Source organism: Talpa occidentalis, unplaced genomic scaffold, assembly GCF_014898055.3.
Source record: "Talpa occidentalis isolate TD23 unplaced genomic scaffold, MPIMG_talOcc4v2.1 talOcc4.2, whole genome shotgun sequence".
Classification (NCBI taxonomy): domain Eukaryota; kingdom Metazoa; phylum Chordata; class Mammalia; order Eulipotyphla; family Talpidae; genus Talpa; species Talpa occidentalis.
Genome location: NW_023602073.1, coordinates 46,666,951 through 46,694,799, shown reverse-complemented (window position 1 = coordinate 46,694,799; position 27,849 = coordinate 46,666,951). Strand labels below are relative to the sequence as shown.

The window sequence follows — 27,849 nt, the reverse complement described above, 5'->3', positions numbered from 1 at the left end:
TAGTATTCTCCTTGTTGTTCAACTCAAAGCATGTTTTAATTTCTTCTTTGATCTCCTCATTAGTCCAGTAGTCCTCCAGTAGTGTGGATTTCAATCTCCTTGAAGTGGGAGGGTTCCTTGTTTTCTGTTCATGATTTATTTCTAGCTTGATGCATTTATGATTGGAGAAGATAGTTGGAATGATTTTGATCTTCATGTATCTGTTGTGTTTGTCTTGTGGCCAGTATATGATCAATTCTGGAGAACTCATCCATGTGCTCTGAGAAAAATGTGTACTTGGATTTTTTTGGGTGCAGTGTCCTATAAAATGTCTGTTAAGTACATGAGTTATGTCTTATTTAGGACTCTAATCTTTGTTTATTTTTTGCTCTGTTGATTGTCCATTGGTGAGAATAGGGTGTTGAAGTCTTCCACTATATATGTATTTTCTTTAATGTCTGTTTCAGAGCTGATAATAATTGTCTAATATATTTCGGTGCCCTTCATTTGGTGAGTATATGTTGATGAGTGTTTTAGCTTCCTGATGTATTGTCCTCTTGATCATAATGTAGTGTCCATGTATGTCTCTTTTTACCTTTTTTAATTTGAAGTCTGTTTCATCTGATATAAGTATGGCTGTTCCTGCCTTCTTTTTGGTCCATTTGCTTGTAGGATTGTTTTCCAACCTTTTGCTTTCAGTCTGTGTTTATCTTTGTGGTAAAATGTGTTTCCTGGAGACAGCAGAAGGTTGGGTTTTTGTTTTTAATCCAGCCTCCTACTCTGCCTTTTATTGATGAGTTTAATCAATTTACATTTAGAGTTAATATTGATATGTTGGCATCTGTATTTGCATTTTTTTTGTGATTTTATTCCCTGCTTTATTCTGTTCTTCTTGTTCATTCTCTGTTGGTTTTGGCTTTAGGACTTCTTGTAGAAATTTTTGGAGTGGGGGTTTAGTTGTAATGAATTTCTGGAGTTTCTGTTTGTCTGAGAAGGTCCATATTTTTCTTTGTAGAGGAAGGAGAGCTTTGCAGGGTAAAGTATTGTTGGTTGGCATTTGCTGTGTTGAAGTTTGCTGAATATGTTACTCCATTCTCTTCTTGCCCGTAATGTTCTTTGGAGAAGTCTGAAGTTAACCTGATTGGTTTTCCCTTATAAGTTACCTGTTTCTTCCCCTTGCCAGTTTCATTATTTTTTCCTTGTCTTGGAGTCTTGCAAGCTTTACTATTAGGTGGCTTGCTGTAGTTTTCTTTTCATTGTGGTAATTGGGAGTTCTTCTCACTTCTTGTATGTCTATATTCGTCTCCTTTTTCATGCTTGGGAAGTTTTCTTCAGTTATCTCCTTGAATAATTTCTCTGTTCCTTTGTCTGTCTCCTCACCTTCTGGAATACCTATAACTCTTCATTTCCTCTCTTCATGGAGTCTGATAATTGTCTAAGAGTATCCTCATACTGCTTCATTTGCCTTCTCTCTCCTTTTCTCTTTTGGCTCTTTTTATTTCTGTATCTTCGATAGTACTGATCCATTCTTCCATTTCATCAATTCTGTTTTCATTGCTTTTCCCAGAGTTCTTTATCTCCTCTAGTAATCTTTTAATCTCCTGTGTTTCTTTTCTTCCTTTCTTAAGGTCTTTATTTCATTCTTCAGTTCAGTGATTATTTGTTTCAAATCATTTTTTTCCTTTTCATTTTCTTTCTGTTTTCTAATCATGATGATCATTAATTCTCTATCTGATAGGCCGAGAAGTTTTCCATGTCATTGTTGAGCTCTGGTGACTATATTTCTTTTTTGTCATGTGTCCTCCTGCGGGCTTGCTTGGTTATTTGTATTTTTTTCTTCTCTCTTGTTCGCTTTCTAATCAGTTCTATGCTTTGGGACATTGTGTCACTGGTGTTGGTGGGCATCTCTTTGGAGCGCACCTATAGGAGTGTCAGAAACTGTTTACCAGACTGAGACTGGCACTGGTAGACTAAAACTCCACCAGGGTGTTGATGCTGTGTTGCTGGGCACTGTCCCTTACAGTTCCCTCCCTCTGTATTTACTCAGTTTCATCAGGGAATCAGCTAGTTGGTGATTTTGTTCTGGTCACAAGGTGGTGCCAGAGACCCGTACTTGCTGACCTGTGTGTTTTCCCAGTGGTTCTCTGAGAAATGGAGGAGGTGCGGAAGGGAGCACCTCAGCACAGGGGCTCTTATTCAAGCTGGGTGATGTGTCTGCTCCATGTTCACCCGGTGCTGTGCCCGCAGCTATATGGATCCCGCCCTGAATTTTGCACTCTAGGTCTCAGTTCCAAAGCTATCAGGTCCTAAACTCTGGCTGACACCCTGTGCAGTGCCAGCTGCTATGGTGAGTCCCATGCCCCAGATCCTGCACCTTGCTCTCAGTTCCAGAATGGGGTCCCACTCCATGCCTTATTTCCCTTCTTACCCAGTTTGCGTGGCCACCTTCTCTTAGAGCTTAAGGGTGTTTTTGGGATCCCTGGTTTCCAACTATCAGGATGTTGGTGATTTTGTTCTGGTCACTAGGTGGTGCCAGAGATCTTTGCTAGTGTCCTTTTAGAACTGTTTTTTTCCCCCATGGGTCTCGGGAACAGAGTGGGGGTGGCGTGGAGAGCCTCAATGGCATGGGTGTGCTGTGTGTGCCTGGTGCCCAGCTGTCAGGGATCCCATGCCCCAAATTTCGTGCCCCGGGTCTCAGTTCCGAAGCCCTCAGGTCTAGGACATGGGCTTTAGCCCAGTTCAGTGTGCGCAGAAATGGCGCCTTTTGCACCCTGCTCCCATGTCTGGGCACCTGGTTTCTGATTACTCAGTGAGGGACATTCACCTCAGTGAGGGCTCCTGCACATCTCCCTACAAACCTAGGTCGCGGGCATGGGGACCTGGGCAGCCGCAATCCGTGTATGCTTTTTGAGCATGCCACTTTTCTGCACAAGCTTGCCAGCTGGGCTTGGACTATTTGTAGGTCTCCGTGGAGTCCTTGTTCTCCTCTAATGGCATAAGGAGCAGTTCGCTTACATTCGCAGCAGTTCCGGACAGGTTCTCCATAGTTCCCATTTGCGGGGTGCAATAGTTCCCTTCCACTCACAGTCCCACTTGATGTGTAGTTTGTTCTCGTGTTGTTGTTTTTTTCTTTCTGTTGGGCAGAGTGGACAGAGTTGTGGTTGGGGGAGGGTAGCTGGTACTGGGCTTTCCTCTCTTCTCCGTCCTCTTTTATGGCAACTTTCCTCTTCGGGAAGTTTGGCAGAGTCGCCTGTTTATCTTCCGTGTCCCAGTTCTCACAGGGACCTGCCGCTTTTCATCCCTATTAACTTTTTCTTTATGGGAGCACTTCCTTGCAGTGTTTCCCCGTCGCCATGTTGGCCTCAACTCTGTTATTATTTTAAAGATTTATTTTTATTTATTTATGCATACAAGAACTGGGGTGTAGGCCAGAGGTGCAGGGGGTGAGATGATTCACCAGAGACAGAGTGGGGAGCAGAACAGGCAGACTGACTGAAATACACTGCTGAGGGGAGCAGCAGATGAGACAGGAGAGGTAGCTGCGCCATGTGGGTCAGCTCCCTGGCCGGGGATTGATCGCGTTGCAGTGGTTGGCAATAGCTTGATAGCACTGAGACTTGAACCCCTGCCCCACTTGAACCCCTGCCCCACCATACCATTATCATTCATAAGTATTATTGAAACAATTTATCACTATAGGGTAAATGGTTTTCAGGCTTTTCTGCCCTCCTCGGATTAGGATTGCCCTGCTTGTTACGTTGTTATAGTTGTCTTATTTACTTCTGTGGGCCTTGACTGCAGTATTGAGGTATTTTCCCAGCAGAAGCTGAAGCAGAAGCAGGAGAGAGCCAGGAGAGAGAAGGGGAGAAAGATTGCCAGAGAAGCCCAGAGTGGAGACTAGCTGGGGGCTTGGAGGCCTACTGGCGTCCTGGCCTCCCGGCATTCCTGCCTGCCATGTACCTGGTTGCTGCACTACACGTAAAGCTCAATAAAAGCTTGAGAAAGCCACCGAGGGCTCCAGGACCCCTCCTTTATCCAGTCTGCTTGGATCATAGGTGAACCAGCACTGTGGCCATCTTGCCGCTACAATCACCATCTTACAATGCGCACAGAGCAACTTTATTGCTCACAGCGACTCTGGAGGCAAAGGGGAAAATGTGACTTCTCTTCCCCAGCAGAGAAGTGGGTTTCAGGAGGTGGGGTCTGTGGGTCACTTGCTCCCTCAGGTAGAAGAGCAGCCCTAATGGCGCCCTGGAGTTGACCTTACCCCTGTGTCTGCAGCGTCCACGTGGGGAGAGGCATCTTTAGGCGTCTCTGCCCTTATTGGTTGTCCATCCTCACTGTCTGTGGCTGTAAAGTCCATGTCTGCCTGATGTGGACGCTGACTGTGGAGACGACTGATTGGAGGCTGGCTTGGAATGTGGTTATGTGATCTTGCCCCAGGAATGGGACAGAAAGGCAAGACCAACCATCAGTGTATAACATCAGCCTTGCAGTGAGCAGGGGTGGGCACTGTAAAGTAACCTGGCTTGGGTTGGCATCGATGCCAGTGAGGAGGACAGTGACCAGTAGGTTGGGGTGGAAAACAGAGCAAGGCTGAGCAAGTGGCCCCTGTATTCACCAGGAAGGTGATCTCTCTCTTTGTTGTTTATGGGGTCACCGAGGCTTGTCCTTAGAAATAGTACATGGGGGAGCCTGTCTTACCTCTAGGCTCCTTTAGAGAAGGTCTTTTCCTCTTGCACTGGGGTCTTCACAGCCAGAGCTTGTGGTCTGTTTGTCCTCCAGTCTGGCATGTGGTTTGGGCTGCGCCTACCTCTGTAGAGAGTGGGACAGTCCCTCTTCCAGCGCCCTGTGGGATGGCACAGAGGGCATGGTCCTGGGCGGTTTCTTTGGACATTTGTGGCTGAAATGTCCTGGTTCCTTGAGGCCCTTTTAGAGGACAGAAGATTTACATTAGTTTCCCAAAGTCCTTGTGTTTCACTTGGTCTCATGAGAACAAAGGTAGCTTCCCCATCAGCTGCTGTGAGTCTCTCACTTTTGTCTCCAGTATTTTCCTTCCTGCCTCAGTTGTGGATTTAAGAATTGAAATTTATACTTCCAACTTCAGCCAGGATTTCTTTGTTTCTAGTTTATGAGCTGGCCAGGCAGGAGTTCAGAAGATCGAGGACACAGTCCAGGGTTGAGCAGGCAGTGGAGGCCTCATTACCCACCTGGAAGAGAATGACAGGAAAAGCACCCCTTTTTTGTTATCTCTGACCTGTAGCCAAAAGGCACCCTTTTTGGGTCTCGGAATTGTGGGGGAAGGTTACCTGACCCCACATGTTGGAGGGCAGAGATCCCGTGGATTAGTCACCCTTACCCATGACCAGCAGAGTCTTGTCCTGTCCCTATTCCTTTCCATGAGTCTGACATGTAGTGGGGCACCTGCCTGGAGGGCGGGTCTTAGGGGCTGGTGAGATGCCAGGACATGGAGGAGGAGCCTTCCCAGCTTCCAGGACAATATCTGTGGGTGCCTGAATGGGGGAGCAGGGAAACAAGGAGGGGATCTAGGGGCCAGTCCAGGGGGGACAGGAAAGCTGTGAAGACAGACTCTGAGGTGGACTGGTATAAGGTAGATAGAGGATAGAGACCACCACTAATCTGTTCCGCGAGGCTGTCAACCCAGCAGAAATCTCGGCTCTGTCTGAGTTTTCAATGTCTCCTCAGTATCAGCTCCCAACATGCTCACGCGTCTGCTTCTAGGAGGTTCTGCAGCAGCTGCTCTCTGGACTTGTCCTTGTCCATCTCTACCGACACCTGCATCGATTGAGATGTGTCTTGTTAGCGTTTTTAATGTGCTCCTTGATCAGAATCACGTCTTCTTTCAGAAAAGTTGTTTCCTGTGTCAGGGCTTGGGCACCACAGAGCACGGGGGCATGTTCTGAAGGGTCTGGTGACTTGCTTTGTCCTTTGTGCTTTAGCTCTTGGGTGAACAGCTGCAGCCTCCTCCCCAGGGAGGCTTGTCACTGCCTTCCTGGCAGCCTTTCTAGGGCCCCTGATGATTGCCCTGCTCTCTGCTCCTTCACATTGAAGTTTTAAGCAAGCATCTTGGGAAGTCCCTGCCCACACCACCCAGGCCTCTTGCCCAAGCCATGAGAGCTGGCTCTGAGTGGCAAGAGGCCTTAAGGTGATCTCTGAGATCCACAGCACAGGCATTTGCCCCTGGCAGTCCCTCTGGCAGGTTGTTGAGATACACACCAGGATCCAGAATTTGCATCATTATGACCTCCTGAGAGCCAGCAACAGCTTAGCAGTGAGTAGACCAGGATGATTTTCTTTCTTGGATTGATTTTTTTTTTTTTTTTACTGGCCCTGGAGTTATAATTATCTTGTTCCCTCATGAGCTTAGTTCCTGTTGTGCTCATTCCTAATCACCCCCAAGACCACCCCAGGGTCAAAATCTCCATGGACATATCACACACACCAGCTATTCTGCCTGCTTCCTCCTGGGCAGACCCCTGTCCCACAGCCTCAGTCCTGCCTTCCAGGGCCTGGGGCCTGCTCACCTGGACAGGGCTGAAGGCCCAGATCCCTCACCTCACCCTTGGCCTCTCACCTGTCCCTGTTCCCCTCTGGTTGCTTTTCCCATGTCCTATTCTCAGTGTCCATCATCTTTGTCTCCCCTTTGCCCACTAGTGTCCTTTGCCCACTAGAGGGGGGACATGGAAAGTAACCCCTGAGACCACCAACAGCTGAAGTGAATGTCTGTGCCCCCAGCGCCTCCCTCACCTGGACCTGACATGGGGTCTGGGCTGTATTCCCCTGAGAATGGGGCAGGCCTGGCTCCAGGGTCTTCTGGCCTCCAGGCCTGAGTTGTCTCTTGAGGACCCCAAGGTCTGTCCTTCTCCAGCCTCTTTCTGAAAGTCCCTGGGGCGGGTCATGGTGTGGGGCTGCTCATCCTCTGTAGGAGGAACCTGGGGAGGACACTCAGCGTGCACATTTATCTGTGAGTGCTCAGGGATTTTCTTGAATTTTTTTCATCATTTCCACTCTCCATTCTTTTAGACATTTGTATTATTAACTAGTTGGAATTTCCTGGTCGATAGACACAGTTTCTTGTAGGTCTTCTCTCTGCTAGAATATAACCAACTTTCCCTATATATGCATAAGGAATCTACCTCTCAATGAGTGTCTGAAATCCGTGTGGGTAACGAGGGTGCGTCTCCTGAGCTAAGGAGTGAGGTGGGGCCTAGGACCCCAGGAGAGAGGAGGGGGTCACATGGCAAGGACAGGGTGGCTCATATGACGAAGACCAGATGTTCTACGATTATGTTTGCCCTGACATATAGGTAGGTTTCTTGGATATAAAGCTCATTTCTGGTAATAACCCTAATTTAGGATAAGACCACCCATTTTCATACCAGGTAGTTATAGAAGTGGTAACTGTTTCCTAAGATGAACCCCTGATGAACATCAGATGGAAATAATTCAAAAGCCAAAGTGGCCTGTCTTGGGGACACCTTTCTGAACATTTTGGGGAGGTCTGTCTCCTTCAGCACAAAATAAATGAGGGAAAAGCAAATGAGGGTGAGGATGGGCCTAGGACCAGGAGGCAGTTTATGCTACAGGTCTCTTCAATATGATTGCATCCTGGGGCAGGACATGGAGGGGTGCTAAGGGCAGAGGGGACAGGCTGGTCTATGGGGCTAGAGCACATGTGTCGTGCGGGAGTGACAGCTGTGGGAAGATAAAAAATCAAATTATGCTTAATTTGTTTTTAATATTTTTTTTCAGCTCTTGATACTATTGATAATAGTGTTAGGGCTCCTGCTTCTCTGCTTTCACAACAAACATGCTCCTTCCTCCCAGCACAGGGCTCAGGTCGGGTTTACACGTGTCTTTGTCACCTTTATTCAGTGTTCAACTCTCCTGACAGTGCAAGCTCCACGTCTCCAGGGTCCTCTCTCTGCTCCCCATTGTATCTGCAGGGGAGGCAGCTTGAGGAGGCAGGAGCCAGCCAGGGAGAGGGATGCTGGGAAGTGAAGAGGAGGCAAAGGCAGAGAACACTTGGGAGATGCTCCCTGGATCACTGAGAAAAGCATTTCTCAAAGTGTGGTCTGTGGAGTCCTTGAAGTCACCCAGAGCCTTTCATGGGATCCATGATGTAAAGCTATTTTCAAAACATCACTTAGACACCATTTGTCTTTTCACTGTTTGGCATTTGCTGGTAAAATTTAGTAATAGTGGAGCTTATAGCACCATGCTGAAGTAGTGATTCTTCACCAGCACTTACCTGCAGAGACAAACATTAAAGCCAGTTTCACTTGAAAATGTCCTGGGAAAAACATTAAAAGTTATCTTCATTATTGCATCATCCTCAACTCCACATTTTAAAATATCTGGTGTGCTGACCTGGAAGGACACATGGAACACTTCTGCAGCATCCCCAAGCACTGAGTCTCGAGGAAAATATTTGTATGAGATGAATTAGTGCTGGTGGCCAGCCTCGGCAAAATGTCGTGTCAGGGGTTCCTGAAAGGATGAGACGGCCTAGGCGACATGTTAAGGGCTGAAAGGAAGGGGATGAGGCAGACCCGCACTCTTCTTTTTGGTGCAATTCTCTCCTGCTGAGGGGCTCAGCAACTCTTTATTTATTCATTTTTTGCAAGCAGAAAAATCACATCATCATGTATAAAACAGAGACAATCAGAGTATTCTATTCCCATGGACCTCTCGCTCTGCCAGGACTCAGCTAGACGGTAGCCTTCAAGGTTAATAGATAAAAAAACTAAGCCTTACACTAAAACTCATTATTTCAGCTAGACAATTACCTAAGACAGTTGACAGCCGTCGGTACACCCCTATCAGCTAAAGCCTAAGCATCCAAAGATTCTTTTTATTCGCGCCGGCCTTCAGCTATCAGAACTTTTTCTACCTAGAAACTCCTTAACATAAATAACTTCATTTAAAAACTTTCCCAAGAAACTTCTGGAAAACAGGAAACTTCTTAAAAAGCAAAAGCAGGACTTACTGTAATTGTTGTGCTGGATTGCTTGTCAGGCATGTACAATAAATTGTCTCCCATTGTCAAGTGGGCCAAATTGTGTAATAACTAATTTCTAAACAGATACTTTTCCGTGCCATTTATTTACAGTATGCTGATATATATATATAATTTATTGCCCAATGTACTTTCTGATAAATTTTTCTTTTTTTATGACCAAGAAAAAAAAATGAAGGGGTGCTAAAACTTCAGCCGCATGGTGTGAGGCTCTTTGAGCTTCGGCCCCATGGTATGAGGCCCCTTTTCTTAGCTGCTTGCCAGTGTCTTACCTGGCTGGGGCAGCAAGGCCCCCTGCAGCAAATTAGACTCTTTTTATTTGTGGGCAACACCAATCTTACCTGAGGGATAAATGACAAAAACTAAGGTCTTTTAAATTTGGTTAATTAGCAGACACTTTTCTCAAAATGATTGTGTTTCTTTTTTTTTTTTTAAAGTTTTTAAAAATCATTTATACAATAGCTGGGATACAGGCCAGAGGCACAGGAAGGTGAGAGGCTTCATCAGAGACAGAGTGGGGAGCAGAACAGGCAGACAGACTGAAAGCAATGCTGAGGGGAGCAGGTGGTGGGACAGGAGAGGTCTGCAGCGCCATGTGGGAATCTCCCTGGTCCAATAACCAGCGCTGCAGAGGCTGGGGACAGCTTCACAGCACTGTGCTCAACCTGCTGTGCCACTGGAGAGGTTGAATGTCTGTTTCTTGTAGAAAATCAACAATTGGCAACTGACAGTAATTTTGCCTGATAAAATATAAGTTCTCAGATAAAACCAGAATTATGAAAAAATGAGTGCATCAATACTTGACAATTTACAGTACAAATTTTTCTTTTGGGATTTGTGATTAAAATATAAAACTTTTTTTAATCATTTGATTCCAGTGTAATTAACACTAAAAATCTATGTAACTTAGTGAAACAATGTATCACCTTAAAATATCATGCATTAGCACAAGTTCCAGCCAGTATGCAAGAGAGGCCTATGGAAATGTAACAGAAGAGGAAATAGTCCATGATATTATTTCAGGTTTCACTTTGCAAGTAACCTTTGAGAAACTACCATCTGTACATTTTAATTCATGCTGGAATATTCACAATTATCTGAAAATACTCCTAGTTTCTTCATTCCTCCACCTGCTGCTTCTCTCAGCTCAAATCCACTCCTCCCTAAGGTGGGGAGGGAATTTTGAGCCTCCCCTTTCTGTGGATGTCACCCTGTCACAGCATCATGTCTCCCTCTCACAGGCTCTGTGGGGTGGTGCAGCCTTGATGACCCCACACTCACCCCCATTCTCTCTCCCCATCTCCTAGGGGTGTCCAGGGAAGACAATCAGCATCATCCTGCTCCAGTTACAAAATCTCCAAGGACCTGGACTCCTTCTCCCCAGCCCCTGGATGGGAGTGTGATGCCCCTCACCCTCCTGCTGCTGCTCTGGGCCCCTGGCCCTGATGGAGACCCGGGCGGGTGAGTGCGTGTCCAGCTGGACACTGTTGCTCCAGGAGGGAGGAGCAAGGAGCCCCCTGCGGGTGCAGGACCCCAGGAAAGGCTCATCTCCCCCCAACCTCTTGTTCCCCTTCAGGCCCGTTGTGTTCTGGCCCCTTCTGTCCCTCCCGCTCCCCTGAGTGCTCTGGACCCCTGAGTCTGGGCCCTTCTTGGCCCACCCCCCTTTTCACTCTCACAGCCCCGCCCCTTTCTCCCCTCCAGGCCCATCTCCCTGGGCCCTGGGCCCACGCTGAGAGGAGGGTCAGCCCCGGTCTCCCTCCGCCCCCAGGCTCCCACTCCCTGAAGCTTTTCTACACCGCCATGTCCTGCAATGGCAACGGCAACCACAACCACAATGGGAAGCCCTGCTACATCGCTGTGGGCTACGTGGACGATACGCAGTTCGGGCGGTTCGACATCAGCTCTCTGGGCCAGAGTGTGGAGCCGCGGGCGCCCTGGGTGGAGCAGGTTGGGCAGGAGGAGCAGGATGAGGAGACTCGGAACCAAAGGAACAGCGCACAGTGGTTCGAAGCGCTCCTGGGGACCTGCGCGGCCGCTACAACCAGAGCGAGGACGGTGAGCTTCGCGGAGCGGGGCCAGGGTCAGGTCACCCCCATTCCCACCATGAGGCCGGGATGTCCCGAGTCTCAGGGTCCACAGACCCCTCGAGGCCGGTGGATCTGCCAGGACCCTCCACAGGAAGGGACTGTCCTGCCGGTTCTTTCAGTTTAGGTTTATTCAGGGTGGGTGGGGGTGACCGCGGGGTGACCTCCGGGCTGACCACAGGGGTGGGTGTCAGAGTCTCACACCCTCCAGAGGATGTTTGGCTGTGAAGTGGGCCCAGACCTGCGTCTCCTCGGCGGGTATGATCAGTACGCCTACAACGGCGCGGATTTCATCTCCCTGAGCGAGGACCTGCGCTCCTGGACCCCCGCGGACTCGGTGGCTCAGATCACCCAGCACGAGTGGGAGGCGCAGGGGAGGGCCGAGCACGTCAGGCACAGTGTGCAGAGCAGGTGCTTCCAGTGGCTCCTCAGATTCCTGATTTTGGGGAAGGAGGTGCTGCAGCGTGCAGGTAAGAGGGGCCACAAGGCCTCGGACCTCCCCTCTCCTGGCGCCCCACAGGGAAAATGGAATAATGGGCAGAACAGCACCTGCTTTCTGGGCAGAGAGGGAGAGTCCCCTGGGGCTCATGTTCTGTGCTAGAGAGAGACTCGCCCAGAAGACACCACTTTTCTGGACGGTTAAGGAATCCAGTCTCTCCTGAGGGAGGGAGGCCATCCTGAAATAACTTCCCTGATCCTTGTGACCCGGCAGCCATCCTGGGAATGAGTTTCTCTTTCAAGGTCTTGTTTTTGGTCTGAGAACATTTCTGGATCTGACTCCTGCCTTTCTGTGTCATGCACCCTCCACCAGGTCAGGAGCAAAAGTCTGTGTTCTCCTTAGAGACCTGCATCCTCCTACCCTGGGCTCTCACCTGATTATCCCAGATTCCCCAGACTAGGCTGGTTTCTAGGTTTTGTGCTTCCTCCCTCCAAACCAATTGTCATGTCCATTCTAAGGATGGTCAGTGAGGCTGCTTCAGTATCCACAGAGGAAAACCAAAGTGTGAATTTTTGACCATTCTCTTCAGATCCCCCCAAAACACAAGTGACCCACCACCCCACCTCTGAGCATAAGGTCACCCTGAGGTGCTGGGCCCTGGGCTTCTACCCTGCGGACATCACCCTGACCTGGCAGCGGGATGGGGAGAACCTGACCCAGGACACAGAGCTGGTGGAGACCAGGCCTGGGGGGAATGGAACCTTCCAGAAGTGGGCGGCTATGGTGGTGCCTTCTGGAGAGGAGCAGAGATACACATGCCTTGTGAAGCATGCAGGGCTATTGGTGCCTACAGTCCTGACTTGGGGTAAGGAGGGGGACGTAGGCACTGAGCTTCTGCTCAGAGGAATCATGAGCCCTTTGGGAGACCTTCAGAGGGTCAGGATGAGGCCTGAGGTTCAGGGTCTCACATTCCCTTCCCTTCCAGTGCCCCCTCCTCAGTCCTCCATCCCCACTGCGGGCATCATTGCTGGCCTGGTTCTCATTGGAGCTGTGCTCACTGGAGCTGCTGTGGCTGCAGCTGTGTGGTGGAGGAATACGCACTCAGGTAGGGAAGGGAGTGGGGGATCTTGTCCACTGGGGACTTTCATGTCCCAGAGAGAACTTGCCCTTCCTGGTTACTAGGGAGTCTGATCCACACATGTGTTGCCCAGTCTGGAGCTGATTGCTAACCCTCACTCTTTGTAAAGCACTTATGAAAATGAATCACCAATTGTTCATCTTATAACTGTGGTGATGGACATCTGTTTCCCAGGAAATGTCACAGGGGAAGGACCCTGCTGAGGAGAGACTCCAATTCCCTTTCATATCCATTCTTCATGTATCCCAGTCCTGACCTGGGTCTTCAGTCACAATTCTAGAAACTTCCCTCTTGGGGAATTCCTTTAGGGGATTCCTTTAGGACTTGTCACCTGACTCCTCCTTTGTCTCACATGATGTTTCTTCCCATAGGGGAACACACAGTCAGCTACAGTCAGGCAGCAGGTAAGTGTGGATCAGGGGTTGGGTCCTGAGACCCGAGGACAGTGTAGAGGGAACTCTAGGGAGAGTCACCCTCATCAGTTCCTCTGAGGGTCTTATCTCTGGGTGCTGACCAGGTCTTTTCTATGCTTCCTCAGGCAACAACAGTCTCCAGTACTCTGGGATGTCTCTCACCCCCTGGGACACCCCAGAGGATGGGGCCAGGTTGTGGGGAGCTGTGAGTGGGACAGTCTTAGGATGCAGAAGACTATTGAGAATGTTATCACTTAATGTAACTCACCAGAATTTCTTCAGTATTATTTTCCATCGTAGAATGAGAGCTCTGCCTTGTGTGAGACTGGATGTTATAGGATTTCTCTCACCCCCATTTTGTAACTTCAGGATCCTCTTCTTTATTTAATTTTATTTGTTTTCTAGCTGTTAGTGAGTGATAGAATATTTTTTTATTAAATCTATTTATTTATTCTCTTACATCATTGTTAATTTTTGTATAATATTTGATTTCTCTCTCAGGTGTAGTCCTTATAGTTCTCTCACCACCATAGCACCATGATCCATCACTACAGTCCCTTGTGCTCTTCCCTCCCTTGTTTGGAACCATCTCTCTCCCTTTCCCCTGCTGTAGGCCTCAGATCTAGGATCAGGCTGCAAGTTTCTGTACATCCCACATATAAGGGAAACCATCTGATATTTATTTTTTCCTTCTGACTTATCAAGCTTAGTATCCCTTCCTACCCCATTCATATTTCCCAAATGGCATGAGTTTATGTTTTTGATCACTGAGTAGTATTCCACTGTATATATGGACCACACCTTCTTGATCCATTCACAACCCCCTGATTTAAAACACAATGATACCCTGAAGCAAATGTTTCCAAGCCTGCTGCTTGGGGGAGTGTACCGCTTTGATTCTGCTGCTTGCTGGAGCAGAGAAGTGCTGGGTGTACTGCACTGCTTGTCTGAGGTGGAGCCATGACTCCTTTGAACCAATTCCTGAACAATGAAGAATGATCCCACTGAGCCTGCCGGTGTGGCAATTAAATCTCTTGCTTTCTGCTTCTCTGAGTGCCCTCTGATTTCTCTCGGAAAATTGCTGTGAGGTTTTTGTTCCCTGTTCAGGACCCTCCAAAGCCAGTGGCCCCTGGACTGGGACGGCATCCACATCTGCAGGCCTAGCACAATCCTGGCGTTTGGGGAGCAATTCAGGCGGGTGTTAGTACAAAGAAAATTGGGTCCTTAGTCCAGGTCATGGAGCTCACACGAGGGCAAGACAAACTCAGATGCCAGCCTGGTGCCAGAGGCCATCCCCCCAACTCCACAGGGACCACCGTGGGCCCCCCACTCCTCGCCCAACGCCAGGCAGAGCTCCACCTCCTGGTAGCCCTCCTGCTCAGCCAGCTTCTGCCAGCAACTACCTAGGTCCTCACCACCTGGGATGCTGGGGTCCCTGAGAGCGGCCCCCAGCACACAGTATGATGCCTTAGCAAAAAGGCAGCAGAGGTCACGCAGGCCGGGGTTTTCAGCCTGCAGGTGCCAGTTAAATTGCGTGAGTCGCAGATCTGGCCCAGGGGCTCTGGAACTGCCGACTCACCTAGATGAGGTGGCCTCGCTGCTCCAGAGTGGCCAGGCGCACTGCTGCCTCCTGCTGTAGGCGCTACACCAGCTCCTCCTTGCCCAGTACCTCCATCCCCTCATCCTTCAGCTCCTCCACAGTGCCCGCCTCGGGCCTCCATGATGGCTCAGTTGACACATCACCTCCTGCCACTGTGGCCTGGAGCCCCCACTGCTCAGGCTCAGGGCCTGTGCCAGCAACTACACCGGAGTTGAGATGAAAGAGAGCTTGCGTCAAAAATAAAGGAGAATAGTCCATTGTGTATATATACCGCATCTTCTTGATCCAGTCATCTAATTTTGGGCATTTGGTTGTTTCCAGGTTTTACCTATTATTAAATAGTGCTGCAATAAACATAGAGGTGCAGGTGTTCTTTTGAATCAATGTTTTTGTGTCCTTTGGGTAGATCCCTAGGAGTGGTATTGCTGGGTCACATGGTAGCTCCATTTTTAGTAGACTGAGGAACCTCCAGACAGCTTTCCATAGTGGTTGGACCAGTTTGCACTCCCACCAGCCATGTAGGAGAGTTCCTTTTTCACCACATCCTTGCCAACATTTGTTGTTGCTATGTTTTTTATATGTGCCATTCTTAATGTTACTCAGCCATCAAAAAGATAAACTCATGCCAATTGCAGCAACATGGATGGAGCTAGAAGGAATTACGCACAGTGAAATACGTCAGCAGGAAAAAGAGAAATATCGGATGGTTTCACTTATAGCAGGAATATAGGAGAACCAAATAAGACACCAGTGTAAAAAAAATAATAGCAATAGGAACACAACAAAACGAAAACAGGCAATTATAAACCCGAGACATCCTGCAGGGGAGGAGGAGGGAGAGGGATCAGAGGGAGGGAGGGAGGAGCACAGGGGACTGAGGTGATGGTGCACAGTATATTGGGGAAGGAAATTCTGTAGGGAGTACATGGGGTGGGGGGAAGCAAATATTGTTTAAAAATGAACAATGATGTAAAAAATAAATAATTTAAAAATAATTTTAAATAAATAAATAAATAAATAAATTAACAAATTAAAAAAAAAAAAAAGGCGAAAACACCAGAGGAGTGATGGCTCCTACCAGATGGATAAACTTTTGTCCCTTCAGTTTGCTTCTTCAGGTGCCAGATTTGTGTACAGCATACAGGCTCCTCCCTTTTAAGGACTTGTAGGTGGATTTCACAAAAATCAAGCCTTGCAGAGGCTACAGATATCTGCTTGTTCTGATCTGCACCTTCTCTGGGTGGGTAGAGGCGTCCCCTCCAGAACGGAGAAGGCCCAAGAAGTCACCAAAGCTCTTGCAAAAGAAATAATTCCTTGGGCCTCCCCGGTGGTGCAGCGGTTGAGCGCTGGGTTGAGAAGCTGCCCGCAGCCTCCGTGGCGCCGGTTCGATCCCCGGCTGCTCCCCGGCCACTGGAGGAGGGTCCCACATGGCGCGCAGACCTCTCCTGCCGCCCGCTGCTCCCTCAGCAGTGCACTTCGGTCCTTCTGCCTGCTCTGCTCCCGCTCTGGCTCTGGTGAATTCTCTCACCCTCCCGCGCTTCTGACTGTACCCAGTGCATGTATAAACAAACAAACAAATAAATAAATAAACATGCCTCTATTTAAAAAAAAAAAAAAGAAATAATTCCTAGATATGAGGTCCCCGTGACTATTGGCAGTGATACTGGCCCAGCCTTTGCTGCTGAAATCACCACTCACCTGACTCGCTTACTTCACATTACATGGAATCCTTCCACCTACTGGCCACAGAGTTCAGGGACAGTAGAGCGAGTCACCCGAACCATTAAAACGACTCTGGGAAAGTTTTGCCAGGAAACAGGTTAGCCCTGGGTGGACCTTCTCCCCTTAGTGCTGCTCAGAATTCGGTGCACTCCCGGTGCCAGTGGCTACACCCCCTTTGAGATTTTGCTTGGCCGGCCTCCCCTGTTGTGTCTGTGGTGAGGGGAGACTCAGACACACTGGCCAACTGGGACTAAATCGGCAGCTGCAGCTCCTTAGTAATGTCCTACACAAATTAATGAAACTGTCACCCAGAGGCCCTGTTCCTCCGGAATCCCCAATTCATCCCCACAAGCCTGGGGACCAAGTCTGGGTAAAGGCCTGGAAAAAGAGCCCCTCAAACCTGTCTGGGTGGGGCCCTGTACTGTCACCCTTACTACCCTACTGCTGTCAAAGTTGCAGGTGTTACTCCGAGGGAACATGACTCCCCAGATAGGCCAGCTCGCCAGAGACGTCGGAACAGTGGACGGCATGCCGGGACCCTGCACACCAGCTCAGACTGACCCTGCGAGGAGACTCCAACCCAACACCGTGACCTGCTGCAGCCCTGCTCCAACCACAGCCCGGAAGCGGGTTGGCCTGCGCACGGCGGAAGCCCGAGAAGCATCACAGGCGGAATGCTTATGGGCTGCTGGGTTGGACCCAGTGGTGGCTGCTTCTCTTGTTTCCCTTGGTGGGACAGCATCACCACACTGTGCCTTGGCTCACGCCTCTCCTGGGTGCACTGGTCTCCATTCTTGTGATGCTCACCCTTGGGTCGTGGCTTTTAATTTGGCCACACGGTTAATCCAGTCCTGTTTGGAGGCTATTAAACTCCACATGTTAGTTAGACAATATGAGCCCTTAGGCTCCTTTCCTGCTGCTTGCTATGAGTCCATACCTTGATACTCCCTAGCACATAGTAGAGACATCAAAAGGGGGAGAATGAAACAGAAAGTTTCCCAAGGCTGCTGCATAGGGGAGTCTACCGCTTTGATTCTGCTGCTTGCTGAAGCGAGAAGTTGCTGTGTGTGCTACACTGCATGTCTGTGGTGGTAACCATGACTCCCTTGAACCCCCTTCCCAAACTATAAAGAATGCTTATGCTATGGTAGATGGGATAGCAAGTTTCCTTATATAAACTGTATAAAACCTTGCCATTCTTGTTCTTGGTTGCTCAGCCCTTTGGGGAACATTCCCACTGAGCGCGCTAGTGTGACATTAAATCTCTCTCCACCTCTCTGAGTGCTGTCAGATTTCTCTGGGAAATTGCTGTAACAAAACCACTTCATGTCTGTGAGAATGGCCTATATCAGAAAGACGAGACATTAATAAGTGCTCGCAAGGACATGGCGAAAAGAGAACAGTCCTACATTGTTTATGGGGATGTAGATGGGTTCAGTTTTGATGGAAACAGTATCAAGGTTTCTGCAAATAGCCAAAGCTCTCCTGACTAAAAAGAAAGAGAATGGAGGCATCACACTCCCAGACTTCAAACTGTACTATAAAGCCATAATAATTAAAACACTACGATACTAGAACAACAACAACAACAACAACAACAACAACAAAACACAGACCAATGGCATTAAATAGAAAACCCAGATATAAATCCACATATTTATGGACAACTAATCTTTGACAAAAGAGCAAAGTACAGGCAATGGAACAAGGACAGTGTGTTCAATAAATGGTGGTGGGAAAACTGAACTGCTACATGCAAAAAATGAAGCTAGACTACTACCTCACACCATGCACAAAAACCAACTGAAATTTGATAAAAGAATTCAACATAAGACCTGAAACCATAAAATACATAGAAGAAAATATAGGCAAAACACTACATGATATAAATATCCATAACATCTTTAAAGACACAACCCAGAAAGCAAAGAAAGTGAAGGAAAAGATAAACAGCTGGGATTACATCAACCTAAAAAGCTTTAGTACAGCAAAAGAGATATTAACTAAAACAGAGAGACCCTTCTGATTGGGAGAAAATTTTTGCACACAACGCAACTGGTAAGAGATGATCACAAAGATCTACAAAGAGCTCACAGGACTCAACAAAAATAAATAATCCAGTCAAAAAATGGGAAGAAGAGCTAAAAAGACTTCTCCAAAGAGGAAATGCAAATGGCCAACACGTATATGAAAAAATGTTCAACATCACTTAAATCAGGAAAATGAGAATCAAAACCACAATGAGACACCGCCCTAAACCAGTGAGAATAGCACATATTTTAAAAAAAGGAAACATAAGGGGGATGGGAATTGTATGGGGAATGTAACCAAGATGAAAATGCATATATTGTGCAAAAATGAAAATGCATACATTATGCAAAAATGATGTAAAAATATATAAAATAAATAAAATATTTAAAAAAAATTGGCAACAACAAAAGTTTGCAAGGATGTGGAGAAAAAGGAATTCTCCCACTGGCTGGTGGAAATATAAACTGGTCTAACCATTATGAAAAACTGTGTGGAGTTTCCTCAGACTACTAAAATGGAGCTGCCATATGACCCAGCAATTCCACTCCTAAGAATCTACCCAAAGGATACAAAAGCATTAACTCAAAAGGATACCTGCCCCCCCTATATTTATTGCAGCAGTATTTATAATAGGTAAGATGTGGAAACAACTCAAATATTGTAAAATAAATGACTGGATCCAGAGGATGTGGTGTATATACAATGGAAGACTATTCAGCAATCTAAAACGATCAGCACATGCCGTTCTCAACATGGATGGAGCTAGAGGGGATTATGTTCAGTGAAATAAGCCAGAGAGATGAAGAAAAATATTGGTTGATTTCACTTATAGGGGGAATATAGGGGAATCAAATAAGGGACCAGGAAAATAAATAGCAGTAGTAATAAATAAAAAACCAAAATTAGCAGAAAACTATAAATCAGAGACATTTTTCAAGGGAGGGGAGGTAGAAGGAGCAAAACGGGAGAGAAGAGTACCAGGGACTATGGTGATGGTTCATGGGTGAATTGGTGCTGGGAATTTTTTTTTAATTTTTTTATTTAAATATTTTATTTTATATAATTCTTACATCTTTTTTCATCTTTGCACAATGTATGCATTTTCATTTTGGTTATATTCCCCATACAGTTACATCCCCCCTTTTTTTGACTCTAGTCCTTCCTTTCCCCACCCCTCCCTCACCCACCCCCCACACCCCCATAGTGTGTCTCTGGTTTATAGTTGCTTGTTGATTTTGATTTTTACTTTGAATTGATTAGTCTTTTTCCTGGTCTCTTATATAGGTTTTCTAAATTCCTGCTATGAGTGAGACCATCCGGTGTTTTTCTTTTTCTTTCTGGCTTATTTCACTGAACATGATCCCTTCTAGCTCCATCCATGTTGCTGCAAACTGCATGTGTTTATCTTTTTTGAATGCTGAGTAATATTCCATTGTGTATATGCACCACATCGTCTTGATCCAGTCATCTATTTCTGGGCATTTGGGTTGCCTCCATAGCTTAGCTATTGAAAAAAGTGCTGCTGTAAACATAGGGGTGCAGGTGCCCTTTGGAATTACTGCTTCTGTGTCCTTTGGGTAAATACCTAGGAGTGGAATTGCTGGGTCATATGGAAGCTCTATGTTTAGTAGTTCAAGAAATCTCCACACAGCTCTCCATAGTAGTTGGACCAGTTTGCACTACCACCAGCAGTGCAGGAGAGTTCCTTTTTCTCCACAACCTCGCCAACATTTTTTGTTGCTAGTTATTTTAATATGTGCCATTCTCACTGGTGTGGGATGGTATCTCATTGTAGTTTTGATTTGCATTTCCCTGATTACAAGTGATGTTGAACATTTTTTCATATGCCTGTTGGCCATTTGCAATTCTTCTTTGGAGAAGTCTCTTTTTAGCTCTTCTGCCCATTTTTTGACTGGATTATTTTCCTTGTTTTTGTTGAGTCTCTCAGCTCTTTGTAGATTTTTGTGATCAGTCCTTTATCGTTAGTGTTGTGTGCAAAAATTTTCTCCCAGTCGGTGGGGTTTCTCTTTGTTTTGGTTATTGTCTCTTTTGCTGTGCAGAAGCTCTTTAATTTGATGTAGTCCCAGCTGTTTATCTTTGCCTTCACTATCACTGCTTTGAGTGATGTGTCTGTAAAGATGTCTTTGAGGTGCATGTTATGTAGTGTTTCGCCTATATTTTCTTCTATGTATTTTATGGTTTCAGGTCTTATATCTAGTTCTTTAATCCATTTTGAGTTGGTTTTTTTGCATGGTGTGAGGTAGTGGTCAAGCTTCACTCTTTTGCATGTAGCAACCCAGTTTTGGTGCTGGGAATTTTATGGGGAATACACCTGAGGAGAACGCATACAAGCAGACATTGTACAAAAATGAACGATGACATTATATGTATATATATATATATATATATATATATAACAGTATTGAGATTTCATAGAAGATTAAAAGTGTATCTGCCATAGGGCCCAGCATTCCCACTTCTATGTATGTACCCACAGAACACAAATACACTACTGTGAAGGACACCTTGCACATCCATGATCACTGCAGCACTAGTTACAATATCCAAGCTATGGAAACAAGCAAAGTGCCTGAAAACAGAAGAGAAATCTAGAAGAAGTGGTATGTAGATAACAGAATACTACTTATCAGAAAAACATAAACTCATGCCATCTGGAGCAACATGGATGGTGCTAATTGTAATGAGTCCAAAGGAGAAAGACAAACATGTCATTCATATATGGTATAGAAAAGTCTAACTTGAAAACTTACCCTTGAACCCCCTAGGCTGCGCCTATTGCTGACCAGGGCTGCAGACCAGCCCAGGCTTCCTGGATGGTGGACTGACCCTCTCTAGTTTGGCATCAGACTCATTTGATGACAAAGCCTGATTCCCACTGACTGAGTCCCCCATTGTGTCTTGTTGCACCTACACCACCACGAGATCCTCCATCCACCCCTATTTGCTAGAGCTTAAATGGATCTTGTACTCGATGTTGCAGATAATTATTTTTTTTATATTATTTCTGTATCCAACCACTGGGCCAGAGTATGACATCTTCCAACAAACTGTCATTGTCCAGGTTATAAGAAATCTTGGTGCTTTTATCCTTTATTTCCTCTTCGCAACAATGAGCTGTTATTTTGTCTATAGTCATTCCCAAATGAACCAACCATAGTATTTATAGAATCAAGTCTACTGAGAATCATGTTTACTGTTACATCATTACTATGGATTAAGTATTCCCACCATTTCACTGTTTCTGTGGAGCTGAGAGGATGCAGCAAATTATATGACACCATAGGAGAGTTACCAAATAACTGGATTCAATTCATTGTTCCTATATGGTCCTTCCTCTTTCTCACCAACATGCTGATCTACTGGATTCACAGAGGCCTTCACCATACACTTATAGATAAGCGAATCCATGAACCTCCTCTCTGGAAGATCCCTTCTTCACTCTGCAAGTCATGGTTTTCACCCTGTGGATGACTTTCTTCAGAGTCTACCTTATCATCTCTACCTTTAATCTTTCCATTACATCAGCTGGTTTATTTAGGTTGTACATTTTGGTCAATGTCTGCACAATTTCCATTCATGACAATGATTTCTGTCTCCTCGAATCTTAAGGCCATTTATTAATGACTCAGCTCATCATACAGACTATCACCTCTTCTCTAACTACAACTGTGAACAGTATTTTACACTACAGGTTAGAGTTGGAGGCTCCTTCAATATTCCTACCTCCTTTGAAGGGAAGAGGGTGACAGAAAAAAGCACAGCACGCAGAAGAAAGTTGTAAAAAATAAGAAATTACTCAGTGGAGAGTTTACAAAGACTGAGCAGATTATTGCCCAATTATTAAATTTCTTTAAAGATTTATTTATTCATGCATGCAAGAACTAGAGTACAGGGCAGATGTGTGGGAGCATGAGAGGATTCATCAGAGACAAAGTGAGGAATGAATAGGCAGAATGACTGAAATATACTGCTGAGGGGAGCAGCGGGAAGGCAGGAGAGGTCTGCCGTGCCATGTGGGTATCTCCCCGTCTGGCCAGGATCGAAACCACGCTGCAGAAACTGCGGACAGCTTCATAGCGCTGCGCTCAACTGCCTGTGCCACCAGGGAGGCCAATTAAATATTTTTAATGATAGAAAATAATCTACGTTCAGCCAGGAGACAGAAATGGTAGCATTTGAAACTCCACATTGAGGGCGCTGCTGAGGGATGGTCATGGTGAAAGACTAAGAGAAACCAACCTCATGTGTAAGTACCAGGGATTGACCTAACTTATATAGCTTCATCAATAATTTTTAAAAAGTTGGAGAGAAAATAAATGATTGAGGAGACCATGTTATGTCCTTTTGCCTTAACCCACCACATTAGTTAAGAAAAACTCATTGTGTTAATAGTAGCGAGGCTCATCGCCGTAACAAGGAACATGGATACAGTGACAGGTGGTGCCTGGTGTCAGGAGTGAGCTCCGTCTTCCGTGCTGGCCCGGCAATGAACACTTGTAGTACTTTGTTCAAGGGGAAGCCCCAATGTGACAGCAGGTCTGATAGAATCTGTAGTGACTATGCAAATGAACTTCCCGTATGTCATATGCCCCCCTATTCTCTATACATTGTTACATTTTACTGATGAATAAATAAACTGGAATTTTAAAAAATTGATACCACCGTGATTTATCAGATGTGGGATTATTTAATTTAACATTTTGATGTTTATTTTTAAAAACCATTATGTAGTAAGTGTAAAATTATGTAAATGTAAATATATTTATAAATGGAGCTGCAGTGGGGAAGGGTCTCAGAGCAGAGAGGGCTGAGGCCTCAGTGTGGTCACAGCCCCTGGAAACATCCAGAGTGAGGGTTGGGTCCTCTTAGTGATGGGCGCCCACTTCCTGCCCAGGCAGCCATATGTGATTAAGTTGAATTTAAAATTCCTCCTGATGTTGCTCTTGTGATGGAGGGAGGTGAGGGGAGGTAGAGGGGAGGTAATGACAGAGGCTGGACCCTGAGACAGCAGAAATGACCTGGTTCTGACCTCTGTGTTCAAACAGAATAAATATAAATCTTCACATAATAGCCCTTGAAATATCTGAAATCTCTGTGCTCTTAAGGAGGGTAAATGCCACCAATAGACATTGTTTTCAGATATGTGTTTGATGGAAATGTCCTAATAAGTCATTACCAGAAATAAGAGTCCTCTCGAGCTTTTTGTGTAACTGTGTTAATTTTTTAACTCAACTGACATATATTGGGGTGCCCACCACCAGGCACTGGGGCACAGAGTGAGCAGTCCCAGGACTCCGTATGTCTGTAACTCAGAGTCCAGCTGGAGATGGGCCCGCGGAGCACAGAGCGAGGGGCCCCTGACCTGGGATCCGCTGGGCCTCCTCCCTGAGGAGGTGACAGGTGACCTGAGCCCCAAGGACAGGAGCTGGACCTACTGCAGCGGATGCTGAGGGGTGTGGGCCTCTCCCTAAGCCTGGACTCCAGCCCGTACCCCCCAGCACATGAGTGGGGCCCACACAGGGACTCCCCCAGAACCTCAGTTTCCTCACCTGTGTGAGGTGAGGTTAGGGACGCGGTGAGGGTGGGGAGCTGATGCCAGTGAGGCTCAGCACAGGGCCTGGCACATTGTGGGCTCTCAGCCCCTGTCTGCTCTCCTGGCTGCAGGGAAAGGAGGTGGGGGAGAAAGTGGAGGTGATGACAGGCCCTGTGAGCCCTCCCTGCCTGGTGTGGGGAGCAGAGACAGCAGGTGAGGGTCCATGTTGAGGAAGTCCTGGGGCGCCGTGGAGAGCAGAGACTGGAGAGGGTGAGAGAGTGCGGGGCAGGGAGGAGGCTCCTGCAGCCTGACCAGGGCATGTGTGGTCATCTCCACCCTGAGTGTCTCCTCTGCCCTCCATTTGTTCCCCTTCCTCACCCACCTTTTGGGACAGTCATGACCTTGGGGCCACGACTGGACCCTCCTGGCAGAAATGACCTGCAGCGTCTGCCTGGAGACAGAGGCCTGGGGAGCAACTCCTGTGGCCACAGCTTCTGCCAGGCCTGTCACAGCTGAGTCACTCTCAGACCCACCAAGGGCCACGAGCTGTCCACGCTGCAGGAACCACCCAAGAGGGGACAGCAGCCCCAGTGGGTTTGTCCTCTGCCGGCAGATTGCCCTCTGGGGTAGAATTGGCCAGTGGTCATTTTCTAGTAGGATCATTAAATGAGGATCCCTGCAACCTGGTGTACGCAGTGGGGTGTGATCGGCTTTGCTGAGGGGGCATCAGCAGCAAGGTTTGACACAAGCCATGGGGAGAGAGGCCCATGGTGTGCCAGGCCCCAAGCTCAGCATGCAGCCTGTGGGCATCCCTGAGCTCCGGCAGCGTTGACCTAGGCTGTGCTGTGGCAGTTGGGAGACCGGCCTGGTAGGCTGTGATAGAGGGGTGCCTGCTCTGGATGCTCAGGTGAACGTCTGGCCCTGCTGAAGTCCACTCCCACTGTGATCCCTGATGCCCTGGGGAGAGGGGACCTTACTGTGGGTAGCCTATGGGCCCATCAGGTGGACTCTGTATGACAGCAGCCTGCACTCCAGGATGAGCCTACCTGACCTCAGGCATCTGGACACACTGGCAGGTGTTTCATTTATGAATACAGTGCCAGAATTGTAAATGGACCAATCAGATTTGAGCTCTCACAGGTGCCATTCAGGGTTTTTGACACCATTCAAGGCTCTAAATGGACCAATCTGATTGGAGCTCAGCTGACACCAACCAAACAGCCAACTCACTCTCAGACCCACCCAGGTGCCACGTGCTGTCCATGCTTCCAGAAGCCACCCCACAGGGAACAGCAGTCCCTCTGGGTCCTGATCAGTTTGTGTTCTGGCCCCAACACTGGAGTCCAGGAGAGAGAAACCAGCACAGGAATGGGGTTTTGTGAGTAGCACGGGAAACGGTATTTTTCAATTTCTGGAGGACCAGGAGGGTGTGGTTTACAGTGATCCTAACCATAACAGTCACCCAGTGCTGCAGAAGGAGAAGGGTCTTATAAGGTAAAGTCTTTTTTTTTTTTTTTAATTTTTGATGTATTTTTTTTTTTATAATTTTATTTATTTATTTATACAAGCACTGGTTACAGTCAGAAGCACGGGAAGGTGAGAGAATTCACCACAGCCAGAGCGGGGAGCAGAAAAGGCAGAAGGACCGAAGTACACTGCTGAGGGGAGCAGCGGGTGGCAGGAGAGGTCTGCGCGCCATGTGGGACCCTCGTCAGTGGCTGGGGATCGAACCGGCGCTGCAGAGGCTGTAGGCAGCGTCACAGCCCAGCGCTCAACCGCTGCGCCACCGGGGAGGCCCAAGGTAAAGTCTTTTACTGTCAGTCTGAATTTGTGACAAATCTTTGGTGACTTGCTCCATTATGGATTAATCCATACTATTCTAGAAAGATAAAGTTCTGCATTTTTTCTCTGCATCTGAAATATTTTTTATATTTATATTCTTATGTCATTGTTAATTTTTGCACAGTATTTGATTTCTCCCCTCAGGTGTAGTTCCCATGGTTCTCCCCCACCCTGGCACCTGTGATCATCACCACAGAGCATTGTGCTCCTCCCTCCTTGTGTGACTCCTACCCCTTCCCTGCTCTGTCATATGCATCAGATCTACGCCAGCTTGTGAGGTTTATCTTTTTCCTGACTTTTGTTCATTTCTCTATCCTCTCCCTATAAGAGAAACCATCGGACATTTATCTTTTTCCTTCTGACTAGTTTCGATTAGCATAATCCCTTCCAGCTCCATCCATGTTGCTGCAAATGATGCAAGTTTATCTTTTTTGATCTCTGAGTAGTATTCCATTGTGTCTATACTACATCTTCCTGACCTACTTATCTGTGCAAATCAAAACCACAATGAGATACCAACTCACACCTGTGAGAAGGGCCCATATTAAAAACAAACAAACAAGCAGAAACAACACATGCTGGTGAGGATGCTGTGGGAATGGAACCTCTTCCACTGCAGGTGAGACTGCAAACTGGTCTGACCAGTCAGTTCTAGAAATGATCCCAGGTCTTCAGTCTCCCTCATCCTGTTTCCTCAGCCTGTCAGGGAGGAGGGTCTGTTCATCAGAGGCCGCTCACAGGTGCCAGCAGGAGGTCTCTCAGTTTGGGGACCCTCTGACCCTGGGATGGGGTGTGTAGGGACCACCAAATTACTGACCTTTCTTTCCCTCAGGCAGAAGGGGTACAATTTCCTGTCCCATATCTGTGTCCTCAATATGCTCACATGACTTATTAACCTTCATACTTGTGATAAAACTGACTAGAGAAGTTATAACACTTATAATGTGATAAGGTGGCACTATTGAGAGCAGAGTCAGGATTCAAACTCAGTTTTCCTTCATTTGAAATCATGTTCTTTGCTGCATCATGTTCTACAGCTTTTCACAGTGATCTGACAAAAAGAACAAAAATCTGGTTGAGTTTATGAGCCTACTGAAAAAAAAAAAAAAAACCTTAATAGTTTCACCCAATGGCAGAGTCACTCCAAGCAGATTTCTGCCCCTTCTCCCTCCACGATGACCAACCCTCCATTTCTTCTTCCAGAGGCCACGTCCTTTGACTGGGATCAACACCAGGAAAATTTGGGAGCAGTTTTAGCAGCAGGAACAAGCACCAGGCACCAGGACCCCAAGGTGAAGCCCCTGGTGAGCTAAAGCACGTGAGTCACACCTGGGCCATAACCTGAGGAGGGGCGTCTCCTCCCCCAAGTGATGCACCCTGGGAGCTGTTTGGCACCTCCCTCCCCACTCTGTGGAAGGTTCCTGGTGCTGGGATCCCCACAGGCCCAGGAAAGAGGAACCTCCTGAGACACGAGTGTCCCTGAGAGTCATTCTCAGAGTCTACAGGGAGATAACCTGTAGGTCTTGAGAAAAAGTCATCATGACTACCTCTGTGGATTTTAATTATATATAAAAAAAACTTTTCTAAGATTAGAGAATGTAAGTTTGCCACGTCACTGATCTCCGTCTCTACTTGAAATCTTCTCCAGTATTCTCCAACCATAGGATGTGGAATTCCTACCTAGCAGAAGAACAAAGAAACACTTGACAATAACCAGGTCTAGGCCATTTTCTAGGTGAGATCAAGGTCAAACGAGGAGAATCAGTAAGAGAAAACTTAAAGGAGAAAATTCGAGTTTTATGGGGATTATAAATCTGGTGAACAAAGTACTTCTTCATGTGCCCAAGGAAGTGTGTTGTCATTTACTGGACAACCTTGATGCCAAAAACTGGCCTCTGTTAACCTCAGCCAACAAAAAGGAACAGAGTTTGAGGAGAAGGAAAGTAGTTTAATTTGTCTACAAACTGAGGAGGGCGGCAGACTCGAGTCTGAAATACCACTGTCCTG

The 27,849-nt window shown here is 47.0% G+C and overlaps 2 pseudogenes; both read left to right on the top strand.

The window, feature by feature from the left end:
- LOC119251329 (patr class I histocompatibility antigen, A-108 alpha chain-like) overlaps positions 1-17,007 on the top strand; it is a 113,656-nt pseudogene extending 96,649 nt beyond the window's left edge.
- A 3,866-nt stretch (positions 17,008-20,873) lies between these two features.
- Positions 20,874-23,103, top strand: LOC119253221 (lathosterol oxidase-like; annotated as a pseudogene).
- Positions 23,104-27,849: the final 4,746 nt, after the last annotated feature.